Genomic DNA, 17,868 nt, shown 5'->3' with positions numbered 1-17,868 from the left:
ATTATAAATGAGCTCAATGGGATCAGAGCACTTACTCCCACCCTTACTTTGCATGTGAAATTAAAACATACATAATTTCATGTGAAGCATATGTATCAGAGCTAGCCCTGGAAACAACATGCATCTGGTTCTAAAAAGGAAGACTGACAAAGAAGGCCTAAAAGCCGCTTCCTCCTGGACACACAAGTAATTGATCTGAAGCCACATAGCCACTTCTTCTAGCTTTTCAAAGAGGTGCTTATCTCAGCCTGGTAATCTAGAAACTAATTTGTACAGAATATATAGGTAAAGGTAAAGGTTCCCCTTGACTTTTTGGTCAGTTGTGTTCAACTCTAGGGGGTGGTGCTCATCCCCGTTTCCAAGCTGTAGAGCCAGCGTTTGTCTGAAGACAGTTTCTGTTGTCCCGTGGCCAGCACGGCTATACACGGAACACTGTTTACCTTCCCACCGAGGTGGTACCTATTTATCTACTCGCATTTGCAAGTTTTCGAACTGCTAGGTTGGCGAGGAGCTGGGACAAAGCAACGGGAGCTCACTCCTCACGTGGATTCGATCTTACGACTTCTGGTCTTCTGACCCTGCAGCACACAAAGGCTCCTGCAGTTTAGCCTGCAGCGCCACCATGTCCCTCTACAGAATAGATAGCTCCTTACAAATGCTTGTCAGGTTTATGAAATAACTTTTGAGGCTGAAGTGTTAACTCGGATAAATGTTCAGGAGTTTTTCATCAGACTTCTTAAGTGTCAGGCTCAATATAAAGAATCCCTATGACATTAACATGTTCGCTCTCAGTTGCTCAGCTAAACAAGGATGCCAGCTTCAGTTTGATCTTTCATAGATATCAGGGCAGCATCATATGACTTGCTTAGGCCTATTAGCATAAGAAGTAAAACAGGACACACCAGTCAAGAATTCAAGGGTAACCACAATGGATGTAAGAAAAATTGCAAAGTCCATGTTGTGGTAATAGTTTTATTAAGCCAATTAAAAAGGCACAAAATGTCTCTACAAACCTTCAAGACTGCCAAGTCCCTTCTTCAGGCACAGATATTTCAAAAAGAAAAAACCCCACCAAACATGGAGAATGACTTGTGGCAGTAAAACCATATTGTCTACATATGTACTGAGGCTTTTTGGGAAGGGGTTGCAACTTTTCAAATGGGGCTCACCAGGTATTAGATTTTACCCCAGCCTTGCTACAAATAGAAAAAGGCAATTAATTTTGAGTTTTTCCTACAAAGGGGAGATCGAAATTGAGCAATTTGTTGATTGAAGTTGTGCTGCTGACATTAAACTGGTGGAATTTTATGACAGGATTCCAGCTGTTGCCTTAAAAATTAGTTACTTGGAGGTAGTAACATCCAAGTTCCCTGGACAGCCTGATGAAGTGTCATCTCAATTTTTCCCTCCAGAGATAAACAGACCTGTTAAAATGACAAGCTGCTGAGGACTAATGGAATCCATGAGGTAGTTCTGGTAGACAGAGCTGATGATTCTTCAGCAAGCATATGAAAATCTGTTCATTTTATTTTTGTTGAGTTTCTTAGACTTCCACCAGTATCCTTGTCTCATTCCAGTTCTATATCAGGCTGTAAGATTTTTCTTTTAATTCCTGCAAAAAAATACATAGACATATTGGCTGGGGATTTTGTTTGTTTGTTTGTTTTCTACATGAAGCATTCTAACATATTTCTCCATTGGCTGAGGTAACATTTTTCAAATATCAGCATTTTAGTTGTGCACATTCTTCTTCAGCCAGAAGTATCACAAGCTTCAGAAAATACGGGTTTCTGAACCAAGATGTACTTTTTCTCTCCTCTTTCAGATGTGAAATGCATATTCTTCATAGGAAGATGGAAATGCAACAAATTGCTTGCCCATCCTTTTTCTACAGGAGTGCTAAGTCCGCTGCTGACTTCCCTTTCTGGTCTGGAGGAGTCCTCATAGTTGCTTTGCACTCTAAGGAGCTGCAGACAATAAACAGGCAGGATGGCAATCAGAGCAAATGGCAGAAACCTCAAGCCTGAAGGTGTTACTACACAGACATTTGTACAAGGTAATAAATACCATCAGAGCAGATTAAAAATGGTTTAACATATTTATTTATTTATTTATTTATTTATTTATTTATTTATTTATTTATTTATTTATTTATTTATTTATTTATTTATTTATTTATTGGACTTATATACCACCCCATAGCGCTACAAGCACTCTCCGGCGGTTTACAATTTTTAATTATACAGGCTACACATTGCCCCCCCAGCAAGCTGGGTACTCATTTTACCGACCTCGGAAGGATGGAAGGCTGAGTCAACCTTGAGCCGGCTACCTGGGATTTGAACCCCAGGTCGTGAGCACAGTTTTAGCTGCAGTACAGCGTTTTAACCACTGCGCCACGAGGCTCTTAGATCTTAAAAGAAATTAAAAACGTATCAAGAAATGAAATCCCAATAATCAAAATAAGTAGAACAGGTAGAGCCTCGCTTTAACTAATTTAATTGTATTGGCTAAGTACTAATTGGTTTTCCCTTTCATCCTGTGAGACTTGACAAATTAATGTGTTGGGTAACTGCACTATTAGAATTTTCAGTTCCATACTGTGTGGCTTTGCAGCTAGTGGCAGGTCTAATGCCTACTGAAGCTTGTTCCAGGGTATACAAGATAAACTACTGCATAAAAGTTACCTTTCTACCAAGAGGACTCAGGCCATTAGCAGTGTTAGATACCTTTCAATCTAAATGGAAAAGGCACTTGTCTCAGGAATTATTGTCTCTCGAATTTTCTCCCAGCCCCTTGATAGCATTTGTTTACTCTAATGTCAAAATAGTTGTTTAGCAGAGAATCTGGGGTGTAGTATGCCAAGGACATTTAAATTTGCTGAGTAAATAGAGTGCCTTACACAATAAGATCTTTGTGTCTTCTACCTATTTGGCTAACTTAACTACAGCATTCCCAAATTAAGAAAAGCCTTTACACTAGCCCAATTTAATGCCTTGCCTTCTGGAGGGGAGATATCATGGAATACCTTATCAAGACCTTGTAATAATGGGGAAGGGGAAACTGTAGGGCACGTTATTTTACACTGTTCTTTCTACTGGATCTTTGCAAATAATTTCTTTTATCTATTCTTCAGAAATTCCCAGGCAGATCAGAAGAATGTTATATCTCATTGTTTCTTTCTGATCAGGCCCTCCATATAACTAATAAAGAAACTAAATTTGTGAAGCTGCCATAGCTTGCCACAGTTCTCTGATAACACAGTGACTTTCCTCCTTAGTCTTGAAGACTTGTGACATAAATTTTGCATACTATGTGGATGCAGTGTTTGATATAATGTACGTGGCATGTTCTGTTTTGTTTTGTGCTGTACTGTTTGTTTGTTGTTGGTCTTTGACCATAATACATCCAATTTCATTTCAATTTTAATTTCATTTCAAAACTAGGAAATAATTTGTTAAATTTTATCAGTCATACATTAACCTGTTCTCTCCTTGTTCCATGATACTTAATGAGTAAATTTGCTAGTTAAGAGCACTCACCATTCCCATGGTGCAATGGAAAACAGGTTTTTCCTCCTATGTACTCATGAAAATGGATATTTTCAAGAAGATGGCTAGAGAACAATGTCTGAAACTGGAGGTATCAGGGATTGAGCTTGGGATTCTTAAGTGCCAAATGTGCTCTTGATTGCAAAGAATTGTAAGTGTGCGAAGAATTGCAGGTGTTCTGGGAGACAAGAATCCAATTTCCTCTCTGTTTTTATGCCAGTGTGATGCAGTCAGTGTAAATCTTTGTGGCAGATTGCTGCAAGTTAAGAATATAGCATCGGTATTTGCTGTTGCCGGACAAGTCATGTGACTTGACATGCAACAGCCAATGCCTATGCTTATTTCTCAACTTGCAGCAACACACCACTGAGACTTGCATCAACTGCATTCCGCTGCAGGTGAAACCAATAGGAATGAATGAATGAATGAATGAATGAATGAATGAATGAATGAATGAATGAATAAATAAATAAATAAATAAATAAATAAATAAATAAATAAATTTTGGGCACTGTTTCATTTGCAAGGAGACAAGTGCACAGAATAAGGATGATGAGTGGGAAGAAGTCTCACTGTCTGTTTTGTAAAGCCCTATCTGTGATGTGTGTATGTAATTATTTATTTTATTTTATTTATTTATTCAATTTATATGCCGCCCAAACTACCCAGAGGTCTAGGTCTAGGATGTGTGCAGACTTTAGAAAAGTTAATTTTGGGGATTACACTTCGCCTAATTTCCCAGCCAGCATGGCCACCGGTTGATTTGGTTAGCTGTAGTCCAAAAAGTAATTTTTCCAAGCTGTGTTTGCATGAGAGGTGGGGGTGGGGACAAGGTTACTTGTACTCAGTAAAAGTTAGTTAGCAGGACGTGTAAAAAGATCTCTGTGAACATTCCTAAAGGAAACAGTGGCAGGCCAAACATCTAGCTTCCAGGCCAAAGGTACTGCTTTCAGTCCTGATTTGAAGGAGAAACTGGAACAGAAGCAGCTGTGTTAAAATGCTGCTTGCCCAGTGTGCTCTAGTAATGCTCCTGTTTCCATCAATTAAATATTGCAACATCTACGCAACAGGGAGATACATCGTCATAAATGGTGTTAAACTCTAACTTGTTAAGTTCTAGCATGATTCTATCGCCTGGCCGTACCTCTCTTGGTTTGTTTATGTAATGGATAAGGGGACCAACTAGGACTCAAGAGATCTGGGCTGTGGAAACCTACTGTGGCCTGGCAATAGTAAAATCCCTCCTTAAATGGCTCACTTACCCAAAAAACCCTAATAGAGTCCATAAAAGTCAGATGCAACTTGGTGGCACATAATACGTTTCATATGGAGCATGAGGCTGTATAGTCTGGGCACAAAGCGAACCGCGAACCAAAAAATCCGGGCAACTGGGCTAGTTCATGGTTCATTTTGCGGGGCAGTTCAGGGAGCCACACTTTCACAAAGGGAAACGAATACTTCTTCATCGTCAGTGTTTCATTTTGCTCCATCCCCACCCCCAAAAGCCCCAGCACCTATCTTACTTGCTCTGGGCCTCCTCCCCCTGCCCTCCGCTGTTGCTGCCCAGCCAAGGAGGCTATCTGGAATGTATTTCCTGCCCCCATTGCTTCCTGAGAAGTTTGGGGTACTGTGGGAACTGTCGTTTTGCTGCCTATTGGGCTATATATAGGGAACTCTCAAAGAACTACAATTCCCACACTATCCTAAGCCTCCCAGGAAGCACTGGGATAGAAAGTAGGTCCCAGATAACCTACTGTCTGAATCAACTGGCTAGTGCAGCAGTGGTGGAGGGGGGGGAGGCCCAGAGCAAATAAGGGAGGTGCTGGGACCCATGAAGAAGAGGGGGTGCTTTCTGTGTAGCTGAACTACAGAGAAAGCCTCCATTCATTTAGAGATGAGCCCAGATTGAATGAACCACAAACCAATTTGTTTTTTAAAAATTCGGTGTAGTTCGTGGACACTGATGAACCATCACAAACCACCCTTGTGCTAATTTGGGCCCATCTCTAGTTTGGACACCTGCCTTTAGCAAAACATAAGCTAGAGTGGCTAGACAGTATGGAGAATACAAGGTGGAAGAGGGTACCTTTTCTTTCTAGCAGATAATCAGCTTTGGTTTGTTCAGCCTGCCAAGCAAATATGAAAGATTAGGTTTCAGGTGACTAAGGGTGTGATTACATAGAGAAATACTGTAGATCACATTTTGGATCACTTGTGAAGTGGTCTGATGCAATCTATTTCCTGGTGATGATATGATGTGTAGGGTATTGTACTCAGGCCTGGCAATGATTCATGCTCAAGTTGTAGGGCTACTACTTTTGGGAGACAAGTTCGAACAATTCCATGGCAGATGGAAGGCTCACTTTGAGCAAGATCACACTCTTTCCAGGGTGATTGGACACATGGTTTTCCAGCTGTCTGATCACACCCTTGGATGATATATTGCAGAGGCATTTCAAGGGAGAAGAAAGAGGATAAAACATGAATTAATGTGCCACATGTAATATGGACTTGTTTGACTTTTGATTGGCCATCCTACCCTTTCACTCCTGATGAGCGTCAGCCATTGAGTCTAACATAAAAAGTACATTTTTGAATGAAATGCCACTTGGATGCAACAGTGACGACCAACCATGTTATTCTCTGGAGTTTTGTGAATTGCAAATAATTCCTCAGACACATGATCCATAACCTTTAGATAACCATGAAGGAGGTCCGAAGGAGAGTGTGCCATCTCATGAGACAGAGGGGGGTGTAGGAGAATTGGAACAGGTGAACATTAATATAAAATTAGACCCAAAGGAGAATGAGACTAGAGAGGGAGAGAGAAAAGGAGCAGAAAGAAAGGGGAAGGTGGAAATATGTCTAGTAGAGGAGAGCGGGAATCAGAAAGGGACAGAGTAAGAACTGACCTTTTGGGAGGAGGGTATAAGTAGCCAAGGGGAGCGGAGGTTTGAGGCAGAATTAGACAAGTGGAGACGTAAAAGAGAGCTGGAGAGACTGTGGGAGTACGAGAGAGTGAAAACACAGGAGTTATTGAGAGATTCCCCAAATCTGAAGTTAGGGAGATTGCTACCGGATCCCCCACTTAAAGAGGCAAGAGAAGTAAAATACAAAACTTTGGAGTGGACGGTGATTGTATCCCCAAAGGGGCAGGGAAGAGGACGGCAGGTAATACAACCTGATTCCAGATTTAATACTCCTCCACCTGAGGGGGATTGGGCCCGGCACCCATGCTGTGGCACCATTTGTGCAATGAGGAGTGCACCCCTCCGGAGACCCACCGACGAGGAGAAGTTTGGCCCAGCACCCCTGTGAGTTTAACAGACTTTGGGCAGAAGTTCGTATCTGACAATTATGACTTGTTGCCGGAGTTGTTTTGACTCGATTATGAACGGTGTTGATCCTTGTGTAAGCAATAAACATAAAGATGTTAAAGCTAAGAAGACGTCTCCTGTGATATTTCCCGCACAAAATGAGGGGTTGTCAAAATTTGAAACTGAACCCAATCACAACAACAGATTTGTATACAGAGAGGTTGTGGTGGTGGTGGGGGAACCAAGTGAGATGGAAAAAAAGAGGGTGACAGTGACATTGGCAGTGGACTCTCTCAGTGCAGTAACACACAAGTACCATCTTCTTATTCTTTACAATCTGGCAAATAATAGTATAGCAAGACACAATTTCCTTTCTTTGCTACAGAATGAACTCTACATGGATTTCTTCTTAAGGTTTTTACATCAAGTGCTTCTATCACTGCACTGAGGCTGTCTCTGCCAGATCAATCATAATGTCATCCGCAGCCTAAGAAATAATCCTAGCATTATGATTAAAGAGGTAGAAAAAGGAGGAGTGGTTGTTTGTCGTGAACAAAGCAGACAACATAGAGGAGGCTGAGAGACAATCACCTCACACTACAGTTGTGCCTCGCTTAACGATTGCCTCACTTAATGAGGAAATCGCTTGATGATTAGGTTTTTGCAATCGCAAAAGCAATCGCAAAACGATGATTTAAATGGGAAAAATCCGCTTCACAATGATCGGTCCCCTGCCTCAGGAACCGATTTTCGCATTACGATGATCTAAAACAGGTGATCGACGGGTTTCAAAATGGCCACCGGGTGTACAAAATGGCCCCCCGCTGTTTTCTAGGACGGATTCCTCACTTTACAGGCAGCGAAAATGACCAACCCTATGGAGGATCTTCGCTGGACATTGGAACGCATTGAAGGGTTTTCAATACGTTTCAATGGGCTTTCTTAATTCACTTAACAAGGATTTCATTCTACAGCGATTTCGCTGGAATAGATTATCCTCATTAAGCGAGGCACCACTGCACATTGTATATGCCCCTACCCATAAACCCAGTGGCTAAACCCCAAAAGCAGAGCAAGATCACAAGATGCAAAAACAATTCTTTTTCAGGCTCTTTCATTTTGTTTTCCAATGTATATTCAAGAGATATGAAGATAGTAAACACCTGACAGCTATGAATAATTGTTTTAAAGAGGAGTGACATATGTTTGTTGATACTTTTGCCTATCAGCAAAATTTCATAGAATCATAGAAAAGTGAAGGGTCCTACAAGGCTATCAATTCCAACCACCAGCTCAACGCAGGAATACAATCAGAGCATACCTACCAGGTGATTATAATTTTTATTTCAATGCCTCCAGTGTTGGAGCACTCACCAATTCCCAAGGTAACTGGTTCCACTGTCGTACTGCTCTAACAGTTAGGAAGTTTTTCCTGATCTTCAACCAAAATCTGGCTTCCTTAACTTGAGCCCATTGTCCTGCACTCTAGGATGATTGAGAACAGATCGTGCCCCTCCTCTGTATGACATCCTTTCAAATATTTGAAAAGTGCTATCATATCACCCCTCAGTCTTCTTTTCTCAAGGCTAAACATGTTCAGTTCTTTCAGCCTTTCCTCATAAGGCTTGGTTTCCAGCCCCCTGATCATTTTTGTCACCCTCCTCTGAACTTGTTCCAATTTGTTATCATCCTTCTTGAGGTATGGTGTCCAGAATTGGACACAATACTCAAGGTGAGGCCTAGCCAGTGCTGAACAGAGGGGGACTAGCACCTCGCAGGATTTGGAAACTATTAATGCAGCCTAAAAGAGCATTTGACTTTTTTGTAGCCACATATGAGTTGGCTCATATTTAGCTTGTGATCTACAACAATTCCAAGATCCTTCTCACTTGTGGTTTTGCTGAGTCATGTATCCCCCATCTTGTAACTGTGCAATTGGTTTCTTTTTCCAAGGTGCAGTACTTTCCACTTATCCTTGTTGAATTTCATTTTGTTGCTTTCAGCCCAGTGCTCCATCCTATTAAGGTTATTTTGAATTTTGTTTCTGTCTTCTAGGGTATTGCTATTCTGCCCAGTTTTGTATCATCTGCAAATTTCATAAGCATTCCCTGCACTCCCTCATCCAAGTCATTAATAAAAATATTGAAGAGCACCGGGCCCAGAACTGATCCTTGGGGTACCCCACTTGTTACCTCCTCCCAGTTAGAGCACCATTAAGCATCACCCTCTGAGTACGATTCTGTAGCCAATTTTGTAGCCACCTGACACTTGATCTATCCAACCCACACCTAGTTAGCTTGCTAATCAGGATATCATGGGGCACTTTGTCAAAAGCTTTGCTGAAGTCAAGATACATTATGTCTAAAGCATTCCCTCTGTCTATCAGGGAGGTGGCCTGATCAAAAAATGAGATCAAACTAGTTTGGCAGGTTTTGTTCTTGGCAAATCTGTGTTGGCTTCTAATTATTACTGCATTGTGTTTTAGGTGCTTGCACAATGACCCCTTTACAATCTGTTCCAGAATTTACCTGGGATTGATGTCAGGCTGACTGGCCTGTAGTTCCCAGGTTCCTCTTTTTTGCCCTTTATGAAGATAAGGACAACATTAGCCATCCTCCAATCCTCTGGTACCTCATCCGTTTCCCATAATTTTAAGAAAATAATGGATAGCAGTTCTGAGAGTTCTTCAGCCAGTTCCTTCAGTATTCTCGGACACAGTTCATCGGGCCCGGGATATTTGAACTCATTCAAGGTGACAAGGTGTACCTTGACTATTTGTTTATCTATCTCCAGCTGCAATCCTCTCCACCCCCCCCCCCATGTGCACTTCCAATTTGTTTGAAAGTTCATAGTCTGTCTTTTGGAAAAAGACTGAACTAAAATAGGAATTGAGCTCCTCTGCCTTTTCTTTGTCCTCTGTCATTATTTTTCCATCTCCATTGCGGAGTTATGCCACTATGTCTTTTGCTACTCACATATCTGAGGAATGCTTTTTTAAAATTGTTTTTAGTGTCTCCAGCTCAGTGGTTCTTAACCTTGGGTTACTCAGGTGTTTTTGAACTGCAACTCCCAGAAACCCCAGCCAGCACGGCTGGTGGTGAAGGCTTCTGGGAGTTGCAGTCCAAAAACACCTGAATAACCCAAGGTTAAGAACCACTGCTCTAGCTAACTTAAGTTCATTCTCAGCTTATGCCCTCCTAATGCCATCCCTGCATTTCCTTGCAACTTGTCTGTACTCTTCCTTGTTGGCCTGGCCTTCTTTCCACTTCCTGTACATGTCTTTTTTGGTTTTTAGGTTCTCTCTGAGCTTTTTGTGAAGCCACACTAGCCTTTTTTGCCACCTCCCCTTCTTTTTTTTTCCTTGTTGGAATTGTTTCTAATTGTGCCTTTAGAATTTCTTTTTTAGAAGCTCCCACCCTTCTTGGACTCCTTTTCTTGTTAGGATCTCCTGCCATGGGACCTTACTTATCCTTCTTCTGAGATTGTTCAAATGGTCTTTTTAAATATCCAGCAGAACTGTGTGGCTGCACTCTACTTTTGTTTCCTTTGTTCCCCCAACAAGTCACCTCTCTTTGTCAGAATCAAGTCAAGGATAGCAAACCTTCTAGCTTCTTTCTCCTCTTTTTGTAGGAGAAAATTATCAGCCACAGAAGCCAGGAATTTCTTGGAAGGGCCATACTTGGCAGAGTTTGCCTCCCAACATATATCTGGACAATTGAAATCTCCCATCACTACTACATTGTGTCTCTTTAAAAATCCTGCCATTTTTTCCCCAAAAGTTTTGTCCACTTCCTGGTCTTTGATTGGATGGTCAGTAGCAGACTACCAAGTTCCTTTTGTTTTTGGCTCCAACTAGGGGCATTTATTGCTGGCAAGCAGAATGTGTAAATATGGTAATGGTACTTGGGAAAGGTAGTCATCACATTTAAGCAACAGTTACTGCTGCTTTCCAGAAAGTTAGGTAAACAAAGATTAAAATATAAATAGCTGTTGTTTTTCACACTCCCATCAGAAGAATTAGAGGAGGAAGCAGCTGCAAGAGACATCTTATATACACACAGAGAAAGATAAGGATAGATTTTTACATAGACTTTTGATTGTAACCTGGCTAAAATCTGCAAGAATATGATGGGTTGATTTTAGGTGTGTCTAAACATACTTAGAGCTAAATAATGCTTTTGTATTTTATAAATTTTTTACTTTTAAAAGTTTAAATACTTTTCCATGCCTTACACTGCTTTTTGCTTCTGACAATTGTATTATAACAAATGTTGATGTAGTATAAAGATGTACATTCTTTGCCTTTATAGGTTATAAGCTCTGATATTTTTAAGAATGTAACTTGAAACATTTTTTCTGCTATTTGTTATATGTTCCTATATTTTGAAGCATTTACTTAAAACTCAAATTTTAATGCTTGCATCTTTGTTTGCAAGAATGTTGCAGGAATAGATTTTAAGTTATGTGCTTAGTTTTCCTCACAGCTCTATAAGTATGTGACTGTTTTATATATATAGACACACACACATACATACACACACATATAGATGTTACTATTTTTGAAATATGGAAACTAGTAGCTAAGTAGAAATCAAACGTGCAAAAATTCAAGCTTTGAAAGTTGCCTTGAATTATTGAAACAAAGAAAATACTTACACTCGGATACCCAGATGAATTTTGAAATGCTTGTCAATGATTATCTGATTTAATTCTATAATTAACCGTTTACTGGGATAATGTCAGCTATCATGAACCTACAATACTTTTGCCAGCTATAAACAAAATATAATCTCCTGTGATTTGCAATCTAAAAGGGAAGGCACCAGGAGCTCACACATAGTAATCCCACTCACAAGGAACAACTGAAGCAAAAACAAACAAAACTCATCAATGGGTTCCAGGCCCATCTACAAATTCAAAATTCCCAATCCTCACTCCTAGATGTTCTGACCGGTTGTTGACAATCCTCATAGGTCACACCACCATATCTTTGCAGTGCTATTGGACAAAAAAATGGTCAGATAATTTGACTGACAAAGGGTGAAAGAAAGGTTACATAGAGGGGGGTGAAAGAAAGTTTGCATACAAAGAATGAAAGGAAGGCTATATAAAAGACGAAACCCAAAATAAATGCGAAACATTTGTGTACCCGTCTTTTGCTAATATGAATCATTTGTGTTTTAGAGACTTCCTTTTAGGATCAAAAAAAAAAAAAAAAGGAAAATAAGATTCTTTCTCCTTCTTTTGTCTTTTGTCTTTCGTCTTTCATTTTTCTTTCCTTTTTTCCTTTTTTCTTTTTCTAGCTGAGACCACATGAATATATCACAAATAGTATGTAGCACATTCTAGGCAATAATAATTTTCTCTCCCAGGCACAGCTGAAAATCACTTGTGGACAGCTCCCCACCACCACATCCTAAATACTCGTAGCTATTGACACACAACTGGCCACACAACAAAGATATGGAGACAGGAACAAGAATCTGTGAACTATACCATCTCTGTCCTCACATCTATTATGACAAGACTATTATAGGCCCCAACAATGGCATCCACAACACTGGGGCTTGCTCACTTGTATAATATGATCTACCCCATCTTTTGTCAACACTGCCCCTTTGCAGGAGATCATGTTCTCTATCAAATTTAAACTATTCCTAACTTTATACGTGCATCTTCTTCTTGCAGACAGGAAAAATGTTGACGGTTTTGCTTGGCATGTATATATATTACTGTTTCTGTACATCTGCAAAACCACTGAAGAAAGTCCAGAAAAATAAATTTCTAAAACTTTTAATGATGATGCATCCTTTCTCACTAACACTTATACCACTACCACTTATATATAAATTATTTTTTTCTGGAGTTTCTTCAGTGGTTTTGCAGGTGTACAGAAACGGTAAAGTCATTCTTTACCACCATTGCTTCTCTATTAATGTAATCATTCGGCTTTCCGTTCTCATTCTATTTTGTTTCCTTTTCCACTTCCTCACTTTATCTGTCCCCCAGCATCTTGCATATACTGTAGAGGCCTAGTTTTGCTTATGCCTCTTTGAAAACAGCCATGTACATTTATTGTATTTTATAATAATACATTGTTGTAGCAAAATGGCACATTGATAAACCCTTCCCCTTTCAAACTTCTAAGATCTAATTTTCCTCAGTGTGAACTCAGTCTGAACTCAGAGGGTGGAGAGGGTGGGTTTTTATTGGTACATTAGATCTGCTATCTTGCATCCCACAAATTCTTTATTCATATTTCATATATCAGGCCTTCTTGTTGTTGTTGTTGTTGTTGTTGTTGTTGTTGTTGTTGTTGTTGTTGTTGTTGTTGTTGTTGTTGTTGCCAGATGATAAATGCCCTCGTATTAGATGGGCTTTGCTTCATCATACAAAATGCTCACTCTTTTGAGAAGCTGTACTTTGGCAACCTAAGCTGTTTCACCATATGGAATCATTTCCACCCTCTTCTCCCTATGCCCACTCTTTCCCCTCAAAATGATGTTGACATGTGACCACTCAACTCATAAACAGGAGTTAGGGAAACCAAGCTTAAACCATGACCTCTGAAAGCTGGGCTTTGAGGGTGCAGAATGTGGAAAATTGGGTTAATCTACAAACATGTGGTTTGTTACTATTACACTGCCCAGAGAATGATAAGTAGGTTCACCTAAAGCTTGTGATTCTTTCTTGAGGGATAGGACATATTTTATTCTAGTAGAACTGCTATGCTTCTGGCTAAGGAAACCACTTGCTTTCCTTCTAAGTGGTGAGATTGCAGGTACAGTACACTGTTATTATGGTTGACCTTTAAAAGGTGGTAGATTCCTCACAGACCCTGCTACCCAATAAATATGCTTATTTAGTGTAAGAGCGATAAATCATGCAACTTCCACCTGTAGCACCATCTAGTGGAGGAACAGTAGCGCACTTACTTCTCTGATCTCTGTATAGGTTTATAGCTAACCATCAGAACTGGCTTCAAGATATGCAAGTTTAAAGAAATACCCTCCTGCTGTACTCTTATTACTGCCTCTCCTATCTTGAAATTGGTACATTTTAGCAGGGCTTTTTGCAGCCTGAAGCAGGATAGCAATTCTCCTCCCCCAGCAATCATGAGGCTTAGTACCCAAAGGTAAACAAATTATTTTGGCACCAGAGGCCAAAACTCCCACAAGTACCTCCCTCCCTATAGGTAACATTACAGCAATGGCAATAGAGGAGTTTAGTATATACTGTATTGTTCATGGATGCCCTTTCTCCTTCCGGCTTTTCCTCTCTCTTCTATATAGCATGGATAGGTTGTACTCTCTCTAAACCTCTCTCTGACAGCTGCCCTACAGATTTCCAAGCTCCTCTCTAAAGCCAACTTTCCCCAACAATCTCTCTCTTACCTCAGCCTCCTGGATTCCACACGTTATCTGTCCTCTTATCAACGAACCTCTCATGTCTCCAAAATTGCCCCTCCTGCTGGCATCTTTAAACCGGTGCAATTAGTGCAAATTACTGCACTGCCTTCCCTTCCAGCCTGGTTCCAGGGGGAAATGGTATCTTCCCGTTGTTTCATTCTGTGAGGGGTCGCAATGTGCATGAAAATAACTTATCAGTACAGTGGACCCTCTACTTACAGAATTAATCCGTATTGGAACAGTGGCTGCAGGTCGGAAAGTCTGTAGGTCAAGTCTCCATTGACCTACAATGCATTGAAAATCGATTAATCCCGTAACCAACCGTTTTTGTTCCGTTTTTGTTCCATTTTGGTTTTTTTCTGGTCTGTAGGTCAATTCTCCGGCTGCAAGTCAAACCTAAATTTTGTGGCCAGAGAAGTCTGTAACTCGAAATGTCTGTAAGTCGAGCCGTCTGTAAGTCGAGGGTCCACTGTATAGCCAAGATAGGCTGTGCTCGATGAATGTTTGCATTCAGTGTGCCTATTTCTTTTCCCTTTTCTCCAATGAGTTGTCGAGTAGACCAGACAGGCGGGGTATAAATAAAATAAATAAATAAAATAAATGAGATGTATGAAAATGCAAAAAGAGTGTCATGTTCACATCTCCCCCTTGATCTTGCACTGAAATGTCCACATAGAGATTAAATTCCTCTTTCCAGGTGCCTGGAACTGGGTTAGGATCTGAGTTTGCATATTTACATACACAGAAGTTTAGCAGCTTCTGTTTTCTGTTTTATATGATCTATTTTGATTTATTTTTACTTTACTTTTGACACCTTGGGGTTCATTGTTGTGCTGTTTAAGGCCATGGTCACACCAGAGAAATTTTTCCTAATTACATTTCTCTTAGATTATTGCATAAATTTCCGGTCACATGATGCACAGCAATTATTGAGCCATTTACCAAACCAGCGATGTAATGGGGGTTTATTTCCTTCTCACCAGGAAGCTTCTGTTGTCTTGTTCCAATGGCATTTTGAATATCCCTTAATAGTATGCCATGTGTGCACTACCCTATCGATTCTTTTTCAAAGCCAAGTCACTGGGCAAAGCAATTGCCATTACTGCCACATGGCTGCTTTACTATATATATATATATATATATATATATATATATATATATATTTTAAATTGTGGCTGCTATGTTGATACATAGGTAGACTTATGTCGATGGTCAGGTATGCCAGGGCATTGGTAGGTGTTGCATCACTCCACCTACTGTCTGGTAAGTGGGCACAGCCTTGGATGGGGGGTGCCGGGTCCATTGAGTGCAATGCATTGCTTCCAGAGATGTCTGCAGAACAGAGGAAATTGGGTTGAACAGGAACCCTTACCCAACATATCGACATATCATTAAAAAAATTTAAAAGAGGATATAACAGAGGATTCTAAGCAGTTCAACAATCACACAATGAGGAAAGCACTTTTATGGATATGGAATAAAGCAAAGAACCAGATGTACATGAAAATTCTACACCAGGTGACACCAATTGAGGTGGTCCCCCCCCCAAACCTGAGGGAAAACAAGAAAATAGTAAAATACAGTGAGATCTTACATTTTGATGGTTCTCTCAAAACCCAACAAGAACTAGTGGATCAAGGAATTGAAATGGACTGGTGGGCTCGATCTCAGCTATCATCAAGATTTGTTAAACAACAAGGCTTCTATTTAGGAAATACACCCTTTGATAGAATCCATCGAGAGACAGAGGGAAAACTTATTAAGTTATTGTATAATTTTCTGACTTTGACACACAGGAGGAAGTAGTGAAATCTTGTATGATTAAGTGGGCACAGAATGTTGGGCACAATATAGATCTAGAGCAATGGGAACGAATATGGAAAACAAATATAAAATTAACTAAATCTGTTACATTTAAAGAGAATATTTATAAAATGTTTTACAGATGGTATGTGACACCCCTAACTTTAACCAAAATGAATGCCCAAATACCAAATTTATGTTGGAAGTGTAAACAGAAGGAAGGATCATATGTGATGGATTCGTAAAAAAGTGTAAAGATACTGGAACAAAGTGAGGCTGTTGTTACAGGAGGTTGTTGAAAGTCCAGTTCCTATGAAATCTGAATTATTTTTATTAAATATTTTGCCGGACTCAATGGACCTTGCAAAAACATACTTAGGTATTCACATTATAACAGCCACAAGATTAATTTTTGCAAAACACTGGAAGGAGCCTGAAATACCGCAAACAGAGGAACTGATAGCCAAAATTTTTGAAACCTCAGAAATGGATAAATTATCAGAATAGCTGGATGAAACAAGGAAAAAGAACCACCTGAAATGTTGGGAAAAATTATATGTATGGTTTCAAAATAGAAAGAGCAACTGATAATATAAAATAAAATATAAAATATAAAAATATGGACGTGAAACTAATAATTAGATTAATACTAAGTATGTCTGAATTGGATTGTGTAACATATTGAAAGTATAATTTGAATGGATTGTACACTGTATGGGAACTATATTAATTGCTTGTAAGATACCTTTTCAGTCTCACTCCCCTTTTATCCTTATCCCCATTGTTCCCTTCTGTTTCATACCCTGATAGGAAAATAAAAAAAAGTTAAACATTATTTAGACTTATATATATAGGAAACATTTTAGGGTATTTACTCAGGTATATATATACCACGTAACCATGTTTCATTATAACAAAGGTATAGATAGGGGAACATTCCCTGGTGTGTTTCAGTCATCATGGCCACCGTATTTCAGGATTGTGGACCAGCTTCTAAAAGATATATAATACATTCTGTTTTCAAACACACTTTAGATATAATTTAATTAAAATTTTCATAGACCTGAGGTCTAACGCAGTGAGCCATGCTTCCAGTGATCCTCTGTTTCCTCCCAGGAAGCCCTATCTATTCAGGATGTATCTGGTGTCAATTTTCACATCACTACATTGAAGTCTGAGAAAGGAAACCCATGACAAGAGTTCTTATGCTCTGGAGCACACTGGTCACCTCTAGTTAGGGTTTCCAGGTCTCAGAGTGCCCATTAAGGATTCATCTACACTGATCATTTGTTCAGCTTTCCATACCCATGATACTGGTACTGCACCCTGGTGTCCACACAACACAGAGCTGAAATTCATGTGAAACAGAGTCAGATTGGGTAAAACACCCTTTGGACTACAACCCACAAGCCTTCACCACTCCCTCTGCTGGCCAGGATTTCTGGCAGCTGAAGTCCAAGAACATCTGGAGACCCAAGGTTAGGGACCATTGCTTTGTTTTCTTGTTTTTTTTCAAGCTACCGCCAGGTGGAGGTGCATTTTTGTTCTGCTTTGCTTTAGAGCAGGAACTGCTTGCATTGTTCTATGCTGATCAATGCATGTTGTGACTTTTGCAAAAATTAAAGTTTGAAAATCTTGGAAGGCCAATTTCCAATTACCTACAAGGTGGGAGAAAAAGTGAACACCAACTACAAATATCATTTTAATTATTTATTCTGCAGAATAAGTGAATACACTTAGGATAATACTCTAACAATGTAACTCAGAGTTTACAAATGTGTGCTAGCA

The sequence above is a fragment of the Pogona vitticeps genome, chromosome 5 (assembly GCF_051106095.1).
Source record: "Pogona vitticeps strain Pit_001003342236 chromosome 5, PviZW2.1, whole genome shotgun sequence".
NCBI classification, from domain to species: Eukaryota; Metazoa; Chordata; class Lepidosauria; order Squamata; family Agamidae; genus Pogona; species Pogona vitticeps.
This window is presented reverse-complemented; position numbering follows the sequence as displayed.